The sequence below is a fragment of the Pieris brassicae genome, chromosome 1, assembly GCF_905147105.1.
Source record: "Pieris brassicae chromosome 1, ilPieBrab1.1, whole genome shotgun sequence".
In the NCBI taxonomy this organism is placed as follows: Eukaryota; Metazoa; Arthropoda; class Insecta; order Lepidoptera; family Pieridae; genus Pieris; species Pieris brassicae.
Genome location: NC_059665.1, coordinates 3595319 through 3611840, shown reverse-complemented (window position 1 = coordinate 3611840; position 16522 = coordinate 3595319). Strand labels below are relative to the sequence as shown.

General features: G+C 32.1%; 1 protein-coding gene across 1 annotated transcript in view; it reads left to right on the top strand.

Annotated features, from left to right (window-relative positions):
• Nucleotides 1-9395: 9395 nt before the first annotated feature.
• LOC123710879 (acid sphingomyelinase-like phosphodiesterase 3a) overlaps nucleotides 9396-16522 on the top strand; it is a 36135-nt gene continuing 29008 nt past the window's right edge. The window contains exon 1 of the mRNA XM_045663163.1: nucleotides 9396-9483. The gene's annotated coding sequence lies outside the window, so the exon portion shown is untranslated. The remainder of the gene's footprint in view (nucleotides 9484-16522) is intronic.

Here is a 16522-nt window from a genome sequence, read left to right as displayed (position 1 = left end):
GTGGCAGCTATTTGAAATGCTTATAAAAACTGTTTACCTTTTATAAGCATTGCGCAATAAAATCGATACGTCAATTAGTAACGTATTCATCAGACTTCGCGACACCAAGCAACAAATGTATTTCATTCTATTTCTATTAAATTGACTGAATGGATGAGTCGGAAAGATTGATGTTTCGAATTTTTCGAGCTCTACAATCGAAAAAGGCTGTTATACCGTTTAAAATAGAGTCGAAAAGAATTTTTAATATGGAGTAATATGAAACACTTCATTGCAGTGTTCCTGACGTAAACATGAATTTGGTGGGGTCGAGCATTGTGCGGTTGTATGAATGTTACGCATTCATGTGTTGTGAATAATAGAAACTTTTTAGGTTAAATCTGAGTGGAGCTCATGTTGAAATGAGAAATGCACTATCAATATTCTTTATTCTTTATATCATATAACATTAAGTTCCTCCGCGTCCTAGATCAATATTAACTGTCAAGGCTAATCGCAAGTCTTTAATTTACACGAGGACCACACATTTAAGAATGTATTGACACATCTACATATCGCGCTATCAAAGTTTTCTGACCGCTCTGCTCTCTTTAGGTGGAAGGAACAGCATCCTCGAATAAATTTTAAATTAGTTAAATCGCATTCAATTATCACAATATTACAATTATATGTACAAATAATATATTACACTTAGATTAAACGTTTTAATCCCGTATGAATGTTTATCTTTTAGTCACTGAATTTATATTAGACAGCTAAGCTTTAGTTTACAGCTGCAATAAGCGATGTGGTAACTGTTACAACAAAGATTCAAGAGTCTATTACACGAAAATCATTGAAAAGGATAAAAGATTTTTATATGCTGAGTATCACTTCAAAGATAATGTATCGCTCCTATCTTTCGATGGTAGCAAAAACGAAGTGCATATTTTGATAAAGTATATATATATATATATATATATATATTTTTATCAAGAAATTGAATTGAATTTTTATTAATATACTATAATGATCACTTTAATAATATTGTTAAAGTTTACTGGGATTTGTTTTGTCATGACCACTATACGTCATACTGTTGGTTAGAAATAAGTTTAGAATTACTTTGACATTTATAAGATAATTTTAATAATAATAAGATAGTTTATGATGTTTAGCTCTCGTTCTAGTTATTATAAGATAATACCGAGTGTACTACAATGTTTGAATCGCAAGTTATGACAGTTTATTATAATATTCTGAAAACTTCTTCTTTAAATCGGAATCATGACACATATTTCCATTGGTCTTGGACCAACGGCGGCAGAACTACACCATACACAAAAAAATGTTACACGACAGAATTGTTTTAAGTTTGTTAAAAAGGTAATTTCAATAATATATTCCAAATTAAAAACAAAATCACGTACATTAGTTATTTTCATATTTTTTTTGAATGAAAATACATGAGACGATCTCAATGAGATAGCTCAGTTTATAATTGATTGCTTCTATTTTAGTAAATTAATCGTATCAGAAATTATTCTCGACCTAAAACTTTGATAGGATGAAATACATTTTAGAAATTTAATTAGACTGTTTTTGTATATCCAAATATTTAACGTATGGGTTCCAACGAATAACGGTGGGGATGCACCATAACTTCATTATGTAATACGAATTAAATGTTAATAATTCGTTTTACATAGGTCCTTACAATAATTAAGTAATATCAAGCGCAATAAGAAGGATGACATTAAGTTTATTGCTATCACGTGTACCAATCAAGTAATTTAACTCTGTTAATCCGTTTCATTTCAATAAAATAACCCTATATTTGTGTCCTCCAAAAATGCTTCGAAAATGTGCTGCATGAATCGAGTGAAACCCTTGTATGTTTTGTGTATATAGATTATGCGATTAATAAATGATAAGATTGTCTATTCAAGCGCGCGATTGATTGACACGTGAAGGCGTATAAAAGTTTAATGTGTTTGCTCACGCATGTGGGTGATTTTATGATGTTTTTTATGAATGTTTTAAAAACTCAATGCTAATAAACAAGACATAAAGTCGATTAGCTATTAAAGATTTTTGGATATTTTTGTACGGAAAACTTAAGCGCTTGACAATTTACACAAAATCAGGAACGTACAATACTCGAATGAAATACGTTTAGAAAACTATTGTATCGTAAGTCGATAATTTCCAGCTGCCAAAAACTGATATTATTGTATAAACGTATACGAATACTTTATAATACTACACGAAAGTTGCGAAAATTTTGTACTAGAATGGACTATTGTAAAGCACTCGAAGGAGTAATGAATTCTCATATATATAAAATTACCTAAGAGAAGTTAAAACAACCACGCAATAGGTTTATACAGTTACTGGGAGGACGAAGTAAAAATATAAAACGAAACACGAAAGTACGCCGCGTTTCGTTTGACTGTGATTAGTTCACATGCCTCTTCAGATATAATCACAGAAATGCGGCAGAATCCGACTTTGTTGAGACCACAGACGTTGCATTTCTGGTGAAAAAAGAGATTCGGCTTGTGACAAAAAATTTAAAATATTTGCTTATTATATGCGACGGACAGTCTGAGACATATCTGTGCTTTAATTAATTTTATTATTATTTATTACTAAATATGTCACGTGGAACATGGTGTAATGGTTGCAGTTCCTTACAAACGTTGTGTAATACAAACAAAAAAAAACTTGGCGATTCAAAAGAGTGGCGGAGAGTTTATTGCCAGTTCTTCTCTTCCGTTCTACGCCCTTGATTTGAGAACTGGCAGTAAATGCAAAATAAGAAGCATTTAATGTGTAATTTCTTTGTTATTGACGTTCATAAGTATACATCGTGTTACCTAAATTAATAAATGATTTTTGACTTTGACTTTGACTTCGACAATGGCAGCTGACACTAACGCCATTTCTCCGAAATTAATAATAATGTAATGAAATTACTATTAGTATAGACTATCGTATATATGTCTTTAATTTGCCGATCTAGTCATATTGACAAATCGAATAAACCACAAGTATTAACGGCTTTAAACTAATTACACTTTGACGTTGTACCTCGTAAATTAACGAGGCCTGTGACATATAATGACAATGGCAGCTGATACCAGCGTCATTGCTTAGACATACATTACAACACATCTTTTTATTCAAAATAAATTTATCACACTTTCACTTTTAAGTTGAATTATTTGTTTTTAATTATAGCAAAAATCTTGGAATGTACATTATAAAATTTCGTGTAGTTATTTCAGCAACATTTACTTTGATAAAATTCAAAGTTTTTTATATAAATATATTTTATTCTTTGATTGCTAAGTATTTAAATATTGATATTTAAATCGACAATACAATATTTGTATTAAAAGAATGTTCTTGAATAAATATTCATACTAACAGTAATCTTTTGTTTCTATTTAGCATGTAAAAAATAAAATCACACGAAACGAGCTCACTCCAATTTCCTTTTTACCCTTACAGGTTAAAAAATAAAACGGCATACCTTTAATATATGAGTTTTATACCTAGTGAAGGTTACGTTCTAAAAAATTGTATTTATTTACAGAAATACATATTCCTTACAGACTAAAACCATTCGATAATGTCGAGAACAAATAAAATAAAGTATTTATATTTAAACCATAACATACACAATATCTTTACTGTGAATTCACTCTGCGAACATATAAATATGTTGATAGTGACGGCGCAACATCTTTGATAACCGGTTTCTGTTTACCACACTGTTAACCACAGAGTTGTTCTTCAAATAACCTTGGCCGTCGCCGTCGCACCGCACATGTCCCATAATCGTGTGGTCCCATAAGTACAAAGAAACCCAGTTATTTGATTGCATACTCCCCCCCCCCCAAGATTTTCAGTACATAGTTGGCAGTCCCGTCTGGTTTCCAAATTTCCTGTACCACATCATCCCTAAGATAAATAATGTTGGGTACATTAAAGGATAGTAGGGATAAATGCCATACAGTATGTTATAAAGGTATCGTGTAGGATAAATTATCCTGTATGCATTCCAACATAAGACAGTATTTTGATTCATACGGAGCCCAACAGATGAGTTACACTCTAACACACTTCTAACCAAAGCTTGATGGCTTTAATGTAAGGGTTTCAGGGATTTTATGGCTCAGTTGGGCATCCACTCGCACTCCTAGGTCTTTTACTGACGTTTCCCTCTTCATTATCGCCCCTGACACGTACTCATGATGACGAGGCAATATCGCACGCTTGTCAATATTTAATTGGAGATCTGTTTGTTGGAATTCTAATATCTATCTTTGCAGCACATTTCGTCTATTTCATTGATCATTTTATAAAAAATCAAGATGATACCAAATAATGCAAATAACCAACAACCATACGATACAATTTTTGACGGACTGTTTTCTCTCCACTGACTGGGTAATCTGGCAGCTGTATTTCTTTATACATTTATATATTTTCGATATACATAAGTAGGCCTTCTTTCACACACGTCTTCCATTATGATTCTAGTACACACTTTATAACTTCACTGTACCAGCAAGGATTGTTTGCACAATTAGAAAAATCACACCCAAAATAGTTTCTACCAAGAAAGCAACTGAGCCACTAACAAAATTAACAATACGAAGTTTGTGGTATTTACTTATTACTTTCAAAAAGGCATATATTTTTATTATATGACTTGTTCACTGATAACGCAAATTATAGTTAAGATAATATGATACAATAATTATTATAGCTCCCATTTATGCATTCGACATAATTTAGTCCATTGTAAATCACGCCGTGCCATACAACATCTGGTCACTATGACACAATTACTTGAATTATGTAACGATATGTACATATGTACGGCATAGTATATCATCTAATTAAGGCTTGTTTTAATTTGATTTAGGCTAACCAGGTATACATTTAAAATTAGATTATATTTATGCTTTGATAAAAAACAGAGAGTTATATTATATATATGTACATTCTAATGGAGAAAGAATTTTGAAATTGGTTTATTAAGTTTACCCACCTTTAAATTGTTTGAATTGATTAAATAAGTAGTCAATAATAGCTATATAGTAGCCATATTTAAAATACCTTTTTATCCAAAAGATCTGAGTAATCCCTCCACTGAATACGTGACAGTCATCGTGCTAACGTTAAGACATAATATAAGTGTAAAAAAGAGTTCCAGTATGTTCCAAGGACGTTATATGAGACACTACTATGATTATTCTTAATTTAAATGTACGTATACGTATAAACCAAAGGTTTACAGATAGCCTTTAATCGTCATTCTTTCGCGTCAATTGTCAAATAAATAATTGTGCCAATAATTTCATCATAACCTTTTTAAACTTGTACAAACATTCACGAAAGCCCACCACCCTATGATATTAGAAAGTACACATATCATATTTAGCCACCGATTAAAGGAGCCCATGTGCCTAGATGTAGGAAATATTGAATAAAATTGAGTCCTACATATGATTATTTTTAGTCTTGATGTATCTTCTTAAACATTAAGGGAAAAAGTCTTATATAGAGTGGAGTCATTACTTGGTATAACGACTGTTGTATATTAGATTATAATTACAATCAACGTTTCCGTATTACATTTTAAATATCGAATAAAACTACTTTGAAATAGATTTTGACTAGGCCGTAAACAATCTAAACCAAATTGACAAGATAATAGTTGAGAAACAACGTTGGTGAGGCACACTGACGTCGCGTGTCGACTCTGATTAAATTCTACTTAGACTTGCTTTCTACTTAAGTTTGCTTACTTCATTAAAGCGTTGTTATTGAACTGTTTAACATTCCTCTAATTACTAAGAAACTTTAAAGGTAGTATTAACTAGAGCTTTGTGCATATAAAGTTCAGTGCCGCAAGTGAAGGTCGTAATTCTATAGAAATTACACTCGCATTTAATATTTGTAAAATACTATTTAAAGATGTGTCATTCCCTTTTTCAATATATAAGAATAGCACTAAAAGAACTCATATGATATGTTTATTTATTATATAAAAAACATTACTAAAATAATATTTTAATCTGTAAAGGAATTTACAGATTTACACACAATAATATATGTAAAATATAAGTTTTAGGCTATTTTATTAGGAGATTTCATAAAGTTTATTAAAGTTATGTAAATATTTATGAATTAATTTTTTTAAGCATTATATAGACTGTCAATAAAAATTGTTCAAGTATACGTTCGACAATGGTTACGAAAATTCAATTACAGTTTCGTTTGTAGCTTGCATTTTAATGGTGAATAGGTATTGTAAAAACAAGCATCTGGTATGCACGGCAGCGCTGTTTTTTGTGCGACAGTTTTTCTTCGAACGACTCTATAAATTTTTATAAACGAGCACGCTTCACAAGATTAAGCACAACATGTTGCAACAGTATTAATTAAAAGACAAATACATAGAATAAAAGTATAACAGAAATTATGAAATGTATCGCTTTTTTGCTAATTTAACGTTGGTCTTGGATGGACGTTGTAATGTGGAACCGTATACTGTAATACTTCTTACTACCATACGAAAAAGTGTTTGAATTGATCAAACTAAACGTATTCCATAATTTTTAAGTTCAAAATTTTATAATATTAAATAAGAAATTTTATAAGTAAATCTCTGCTTTATTCTGTTTAGTTCAGTGTACATACATCAAATTACAGGTGAAACAAATTGCAGACGTCGGCAATAAACAGGAACGTGCCCTTATTTATACAGGTTGTTCGTGACACGCATCTATATTATATTTGTATAAGAAATCTACTACCTTTTATGATAATATCTTCATACGTTTACGTCCCTTTAAATCTATTCTTCCAACTACGTGTCACCTATTGAATTTATAATGTATTGCAAATAGTCTCGAGCAGGGGAATTTCCTCACACATCGAACTTTTCTATGCAAATGGAATTTTCCTTGAGGAAAATCCCACAAATGGACATACTATGCGCTTCAAAGGGACGGAGAAAATAATGCATAATCTCAAGACGAACTGTGTGAAGCAATGACCTAGAAAATTCAATTCTGCCAGGCGAGATTCACGCATTTTAATGTACCGTGGCGCGGCGTGTAACAAAATCTAATCAAAGTTTATGGTTAGCCTTTCGTGGTTTTTGCTGCTTTACCTGTGGTTAGGGTTGAACCTCTGTCATACGCGTAGCGGCAGGGGAACTTTGCAATCCAATTAAATTTGCCTATCCAATTAAACTTTCAGATCAAACAAAATAATGTTGTATTCGAATATGATTCTACGAACAATAAACGATTCATCTTTGCCTCAGTTATTGAATGTGGTCCATATTTAGTTCGGTTTTCATAGAAAATTTAAACCATTATCAGTAAGCATAAAATACATAATTAGTATTGTTGGGCTAAAAATGCAGTACATACCGAAAAAAGATTTAACTTTTTTATATCGCTTCTATCACTACTCTACTGCACTACCTTAGAATTTATGCTTTATCACCTAGCTCAATATACCAAGGAATTACATTCTATTGTGCAACTTAAAATGTTGAAGATCTTTTGTATTACTTCAAAATTTGGAGCAAATTAATGCTGGAAGTCTTCATGTTCGAAACGCGTTACAAAGTTATAAAAACATATACAGTTCTCGATTATCGAATACGCAAACCTAGTTCATCTTAATAGCTAAATAATAATTTGACTAAAGTAAAGACTAGGAGGTAGGAATTCATGATAGAATCAACTCAACGTTAAGGTTGTGCGGCTAATATATCATAAATGATAAGCTATATAGCACAATTTATATTTATATTAGTAGTCATTCAAGAACATTCTTACAAACAAAGAAACAAATCATACTTTCGAATTATTAGGACTTCTTGTTATGCAATGAACACATAACTGTTAAGTAATTGTAATAAAATTATGCATTCGCAAACGGCTTTTCAGGTGGTCAGAAATACACTTGGAGTATTTAGGTCCTCAGGATTCGACTCCCTATGAAACAACGAGTTTATGGTATCGTATTTATTTAATAGAAATTTGTCTACCATTACGTCATTACGGAGATTGCAGAACTTCCGACCCACCCGCCGGCCTAACTATTTCTTTACACATGATTCAAATTCATTTTTCACACCCCATTACTTATTCACAATTTACCTACCTTTGAAAAGAAATTCGCAAAATTCCAGTGGGTATACCATGGCTGGACTGGCGTGAGGCCAAGATATATAAAACATGTACCGAATCTTTTACATGCCATTCAGTGCGATGTATACAGGAATTTAACCCGACAATTGCCGGAGGTGTTTATTTTGTGGCCTTTTGTGTTCATGCTTAAAATGACACTTCAATGCACGTTTGTTTTACGATGTATTTTTAATTTTGAATATGGAATAAGCGTTCGTGAAGCCAAAAGCTCGTAGCTTTAAAATGTGAACTGTGTTTTATCTTATAACAAATAAGATAAAACATTTTTTTACCGATTATTTGTTTATTAACTTCAGTTAAGCTTGTTGTTTTGTCTATAACTGGAAGAAACTCATTAATTTTAATCATTACATTTCCAGAGAAAAACTAACAATAACAACTCCGCATGGCCTTTTGTTTTACAATTTTAGCTTAACTTAGCTTCATATAATACGGGGCACATAAAAACATTTTGCGAAAAAAAAAACAATCGGGTTTGAAAACCACGATTGAATCCCCCTCAAACTATTAGATTAAGATTACGTTTAAGAAGAAAGGAAGCGAATAAATTTTATTTTCGTAACCCGACAACTTAATATTATAGAGGAAAACATTTTTAACACCAATATTAGTGACTTTGTTGCGCCAGAACGCCTTTACTATATTTACCTTACACGAGAGCTTAGACCAATTATAATTTCATTGACAGTAAGAAAGTCTGAATCAATTGTTCTTTGAATGTCAAATAACGCGAAATATTTTCATAATATTTTGAAATATTTACTCAAATCTTGTAGAGAATCAGATAAAATGGAAAATTGTATAAAAACCGGAATAATGATTTGTATTAAACGAAGGCAATTCCACACTTTACTTAACGCTTACATACAAATGACAAGTGGTTCTAATTAAATAAAATTCAATAAAACCACAAAGAATAGAAATGATCCATAAACACAATGTGGAATAGCTGAAAATAAAAATGGAAAGCTCTCGACTTTATGGAACGGTCTGAAAGAAGGTATTACGCGTGTTTTAACGCGGCCCGTACCTAGTTGAGCATGCCTTTTGCCTTTTTCCCACCTGGGGGTTGGGAGGGAAATAGGGCGACTGAGTGTAGTACTCATTCGTCGCTCGTCCTTTGACTGGAGCGGACGCGTGTGGGCGTTAAGCTGTGAACTCACGAGTGTTTCGTACACGTGTTGTTGTTAATTTCGTGACTGATGTACAGACTTTGGGAGAACATTTAAATCGGAACGTCGATGGAATATAAAACGTAAGAGCTTCATTTATGTTAATACTTTGTTTGAGGATTTTACTTTGATTTACCATTTCCTCTATTAACGTGTTCTGAACATGGAGTTTATTACTTTGAAACATACTTTATATTTTTACATTGTGATTTCCTGTAATCACACATGATATACGAATACTAAGTGGTTAAATATAATTCACTGAGGGTCAAACACACTTAATTAAAACAGGTCATATTAAGAGATAAATGTGTAGTTTTTTTTACAAACATTTCCATACAGAAGTAATTGCTTGAGATTTTATTTTGTATTTCTACTAAAATATAAGCGCCAAAACATTATTAAGAAGTATATGTTATAAATGAAAACCTTAACATCCGGCGAAAAGGACATTTAATTAAACTAAAACATGTTGCACTGAGTTTATCAATTAAATAACTTATTCTAAGATAACAAATCAATAGAAAACAATACGGGCAGCAAAGCTTGGAAATTCAATATTGAAGTTTGTTTTAAAGCAAAATTATGCCGACAAAAGGGTGGAAGTTTTGACACCAACTTTTATATTAGCCAATTGTTAATAAGCTTTAATTAAATTCGATTTGCCGGCTGACATAATATCTAGACATTAAATGTATAATCAACGTTTGTTTCTGAAATTTACGATAAGTCCGTAATGTAAGTAAGATAATATAACAGATACATTTAAAGCCAATTTCATTTATGGAAATTAATTGCGAGACGTATTAATAAAGCTCAATATCTTTATCAACACAATATTTTAATTGGTCTATCTTCGTTAAAGTATAGCGCGGATATCCTGGATTACATAACAACTGAGTGTTATAATAAATTAAAATTGTTTTAGAATACTCCGTTTAATACATAATTCTCTAATGTGACATTTTGTGGCTTAGATATACTATTTAATATGAAACTAAAAAACTGCGTTTTCACCCACATTACGCCTTAATTAAACTTGATTTAAAATAAAGCCTACCTATAAATGAACTATCCACTATAAATATATTTTTTTTAATTCGACCCGATTCTGAGATCGAACTAAGGAAAGCTTTTGCAACAATATGAATCAAGTGCATTGAATCAATTTTATCGTAGCGTGATGTTAGTGTACATGGATAATATAGCTTTACGAAGAAATGCTTAAAATTGGTTGTGTAATTTAAAAGTGTTACCATTAAAAACAAAAACTAAAATTATAATAGTATAATGGGATAAATATACACAGACTAATATTATAGGCTAATATTTTTTTTATAAATACCTCAAAACATTCTATGCGTTCTGATATCTATAGGCTTTTCATTATCATGTTTAAATTGTTTGATACATATTCTATTTTTGTCTACTTGGCTTTATGATACGAAGGTCAAAAGTTCACACATTGACAGTACAACAGATGCCTACATAATTTCTAGAGCTTTGATAAATATCGCCTATTTCTAAATTGAACATAATTGCTTACATTGAAATTGTTAATATAGATAGTTCTTTTTTTTTAATCTAAATAATCCTCTTACAGATAAATGTTGTTTTTTAATCAAACTACGTTCTATTAAAATTGTATTGAAATTAGAGGAAATTTCAAAGTCAATGCTTAGCGCTAAGTATGATTCCCGGATATCAAATCCAATTCGTTTTTTACTTACGGAGTGCATACATATAGTGTCCTGACTTCGAATCGGACAAGCGTACATTTCGTGAATAAAGAAGAATAAATACTGTACAAATTAGTAATGTAATTTTTTTTGTCTTATTAAATAGGTTTAAAAATTTTGTCAAGAATTTTTAACCCACGGGAAACATGAAATAAAATATAATTCTAGCAAGTTAAACACACACAATATTTTCACACATAAGCATGGTGGTTACCTGAAATTTATTACAGTTCTTGAAGATAAGGATCTCAACCAACAGCATGAAAACAACATTATAGAAAATTGGGCTTAATTTATTGAGTAGTTTAGCTTATATTTCTATGCACGTATTTCGTGTGTAGCACGCAATGTTGCATTTTCGTACTAGACACGTAATTGTGCATGTTTCGAGACCGGGTATTAAAGAATAAGTGGTCATTTTAGCACTTAATAGAATAATAAGACATTTGTTTTAAACATATTGAAAAATATATTCCCACTTCATTAAGCTTTTAAGGCAATTTACGCATTGAATTGATATAAAGATCATTACAATGCGTAAATATAGCTTTCTAGATTTATGTATTAATAAAAGAGCATCTCTATATGCACAATAGTTCAATTGTCACTTGGTTCAGTGCTTAACGCGTTTGGTGTGTATGCATTTGTATTCCAGCGAAACAAAAAATGTTTAGGTGTGTAGCCATACAATTATTGCTTACTTAACTTGCCTTCAAAAATATTACTGAATTAGACCCAAAACATACTTATAGCTAAATCAGTGTATGACCTGTGAATATGTTTGTATGAACCCCTTTACAGAAAGGCCTCCTCCAACCCATTTTAGATGTTCTATCTTTGCCAATGATATGCCAGTCTTTTCCGGCTATTTATCCAGTCATAAGCCCATCTTCTTTTTGGCCTGCCTAGTGTGTGTTTAGTGTTTTCATTTATTCCCAAGAACTAAAGATAAAACAACTTCTTAGCAAACACGCTTCACGAGCCCTGAAGATGCGGTGAAAGCGTACAAAAATGCCATAGAAAAGACCCCTAAGGAAGAATGGGGCGATCAACATTGGGCTTGGTTTCAAATTTGTAACGACTTTTTCCGAACTCTATAGATATAATAGGTTGTTTTTTAATTCACGTGTATATTGGAATATTTTATGTTTCAAATATTGGTTTTAGGATTTTAATTCAACCATTTCCTTATTAGGGCGCCAATTTTACGTCTATTTGCCATATAATGTTATTGGTTTAGTTTGTCATTTCAATTTTCATTTGATCAAGAGAGACGTGAAGGTCCATCCATCTCTATTCGGTGAAACGGAACGTAAGTGAAATTTCGTTAACGTAGCTATTTTGTTCCGTAAAGTTGGTACTACTCTCAATGGTCTCTTACTGATATTGTCTGTGGTTTGTGCTCATGGGATTATGGGATAAATAATAGCTTACATCTTAAAAACACATATTTTAAAAAATTGTTAGTAATTCGATATGATTTTTATACTTGTGTCTTTTTCGGCTTAAAAACGTATACTTGTTTCCAAAAACATACCTTTATTGCCAAACTTATTCTGAAAGTTGTAACAAAATAACAATGGATATGATACAAATATGAAAAAAAGTTTCGAATCAAACGTCGGGCGTGGCGTATCCCAAAAGTTTTGTGCGGAAAATCTCATGGGAAGGAAAATGATGTCGTTACACGATTCACAGAAGGAAGACAAATGGAAACGTCACAGGGATACCATTTATTATTATTTTGATATAAATCCTTGTTATTTTTGCTAGATATTTTTCTTGTACCTTGTTTTTATATCTGTGCTTACATAGAAATTAATTTGTATTCTCTGTAACAAATTCATATATCTGTTGTGTACTTATCACAGTAAGCAAACAGAGCTGAGGGAAACTTAATAGCTTTTATTAAATTGTCAAAAAATTTCTGCTGAAAAATGGAACTTGAAAAAAGATAAAGAAATGGTTTTGTAATCTGGTGAATAGGTTTCAGTATCTAAACTAAACTGTCGTGCAAACTCTCGGTATTGTCATCCTTAAATTAGCCTTTAATGGGCGAGCCCCTTCACAGTCTACTATGGTCGAATAAGTACTAGCTATACTATCTAGCTATCTTATTAATTTCGTTATGAAGAAACCATTTGAATTTTTTTTATTGGACATGGCAAGCTGGGCCACTTTGATTAAGGTTCTAATCGCCGCCGGACACCTGCAACGCCGGGGGGCTTGCGGGTTTGACCTTTGAGGGAAAGGTACAAAAAAATGAAATAACATAAAACAAATTATTTAAAAGTTGTTCAAAGAATTGTGATTAAACTAATCAAATAGGTACTCTATAAAATTTTTTGTTCCAATTTCAAATCTCATGGATTTTTTGTCAATTACTGTCGTATCGAAATTCGGCCGTTTCAATATCCCTCAGCAAAAACACAGAGGCATCAACGAGTCCGCTAATCCCGTACGTGCCAAGCTAGAACCTAGAAAAAGCGTTAGTTCAATCAAATTGTACTACTCTCCAGTTTGTTACTGGATCACGGTACGGCGGTTAAGCGGATTTTGATGCAATTTCACATGCATACAGCGGACTCGAGCTAACAAATAGGAAAGTTTTTATCCCAGAAAGTTTGCGACACCCGTACAAGTTCGTACTTTGCATTGTTATGTCGTCCTGAACGTTTGTCAGATTTGAAATAAACTTTCATGTTACAGGTTTACTTCGGCGTCTGTGTACTTGGTATTGTGGATTTTTAAGAATAAATCTTGATATATGTTTGACCTTTTATTTTTATCTCCAATCGCACTCGTAACTGATATTTAAAATACCGGGTTTTATCCAAAGGAATAGATAATTACTTTTTTAAAAGAGGTCATTAGAGTCTATAAAAATTTTGAGTAGTAGAAATTACGAATAGTGTTAGTTAGTGTTAGTCGGTAGGCCTTGTCGGTCTTGTGTTTCATATGTTTCTTTCATGTTTTAAATTAAATATTTCGTAAAGAAAAGTACAATTAGAAATAGTAAAGGTCGTATGTACTTGCAACCAACAAGTATGCATGGTAAATATCATGAAAGTGGATGAGAAGCGAGAAAGGTACGTAACAAGTGGTCATCGTGGTCTCCGCCTTTCCCTTTGGGAAAAAGGTGTGAGGATGTACATAGTTTTATATTACATATTCTTTATATCATCTATATAATCCCTTTAGCGTCCTTTCCAAGAATCACTAGCGGACGTCCAGATCGTGAATAAATCAAGAGAATTATTAGTTTTATTGACATACATGGATACTTCAAAACGAACTGTTGAGTGAAAGCCAAATGCGATACATCAAGCAATTTAAACGTTCTGAATTCGTGCAAACAGAAATCAGAGCTGAACAAATTTTCTATTTTGTTAGCGACTCTCAAATTGCCTGCACTCGAAGGATATTACCGTCGAAACAATTTCGTGTCGCTGCCTCAATGACACGGCTTTTTACAAAGAGTTCTTTGGTTCTCAATCGAGAAAATGAAATGCTATTTTTGAGTGTGGTTTAAGGTGGGAACTTTTTGCTCTTATTGAACAAACTATTTATTAAGATATTTTTGTGTAGAAATTATAATTGGATTCTGTCAAGTATGATTGTAAAGAAGGATTTAGAGTAGACAGTTTTCTTTGTCGTCCATTCGTTGGGACACTAGTCACATCTAGGTTCATCCAATACTACATCAGATCTTTCTGAACATTGGCTGAACAAGTGTTCGTCAATCGAGCGAAAACCAATCAGCATTTGTGGTTTCTTATTATGCACCTTACATGTTGTTTAGTAATAAACGATCTCGCAATTTATAGGTCATGCCTGTAAATTCACCAACTTCCTGTTCAACATGTGACAATGCAAGTCAACAATTTCCTTAAATATGCGTTAGAACAGGTTTAGTTAGTATACAAAATAAACGGTTGTTAAATTTAAGTACTTGACGAAATTAATCAAAGTTAAGTAATGTTTATGTTAAATCAAGTATCTGTTTCCTTGGCATATGCTGTTATAATAAATACATTGTATAGATATTAACACATGAAAAGCGCCACTCACGTGCGCATTAACAATGTTGCGGTATACACACAGAACGATACATTTTAACACTGGCAAAATTCACAAGAAGGTCCTTTCTCCTTTACTTGTTATGAAAGGGTTATATTCTTTAAGTTATGCGTAAGTCAAGTTTTGTATCTTTTTTTTAACAACTTTCTATGATGGTATATAGAATTTCGATGTGGAATATCATAAAAAATGTTAAAACAAAATTAAGGTCAATTAAGTAAGGTATTTATAAAAATTACGCAAATCTTATAACTTGGACAGATTCTTACGAGCATGTCAATATTCCATCTGCATCGATCTTGCCGCGTCGCTTTTATGCCTCTCTTTTATTAGATCAAACGCTTTTTATAGATATTACATGAATAACATTCTTATAATATTATGGCATCTGTCTGTTTTTTTCGATATATTTTCTGGACAATTCACACGAGTATATTGTTACTTAGGTATTATATAATATATTATTTTGTTTACATTTATTCGATTCTGGTGTATTCTGTGTATTTTTTTTTATAGAACAGGGGGCAAACGGGCAGGAGGCTCACCTGATGTTTAGTGATACCGCCGCCCATGGACACTCTCAATGCCAGAAGGCTCGCGAGTGCGTTGCCGGCCTTTTTAGAAAAGAGTATTATTCCCGGGTTGACATGACACCCACGTAGTAATGAAGATCCTTTATATGACCCCGTCGCAAATTCCGTTCTTAGCAGACGTCTAGTAACTATAACCTCTCTAATTTATTACTAATTATTTCATCTTTATCCGTTAATTGTGATAGATGAACGTAGTCTAATAGTTCTACGTGCGAAACTAGTATTTATTGAAATTTTAGTATTCGACTATTAAAATCACACAAAACAACCGTCAATAGCAATGTATAGTACCAGGATTCCGGTGGCGTACCTATGTTTTATGATAGCACAGGGCCATTACATGCAACATGCGGTATCAATATCTGGTTGTAGCCGGTTCTAGCTTGTGTTACGTTTGTAAAACCATCGCTAGACTGATATTGTATCGCTGAAATTGTTTAGCTTTATTGCGCCTTTTAGTGTACTACGATCAAAGTCGACGGTGAACTTAAACTTAAAGATTATTAATTATTATTAAGATTATTTTTATAAGGAATTTCTACTACTCTAAGCTCTAAGGTTATTAATCTCTTACATATAAAATTGCCCTTTTGTCGTACTGACCACTTTCACTTCATATATCGCCGCTTTGGTTGGGAATTTCAAATTCAACTTTTTCGAAAACCATGATTCATCTCGTTTTCCTTTTATATTTATTTTCTTTACGTCAC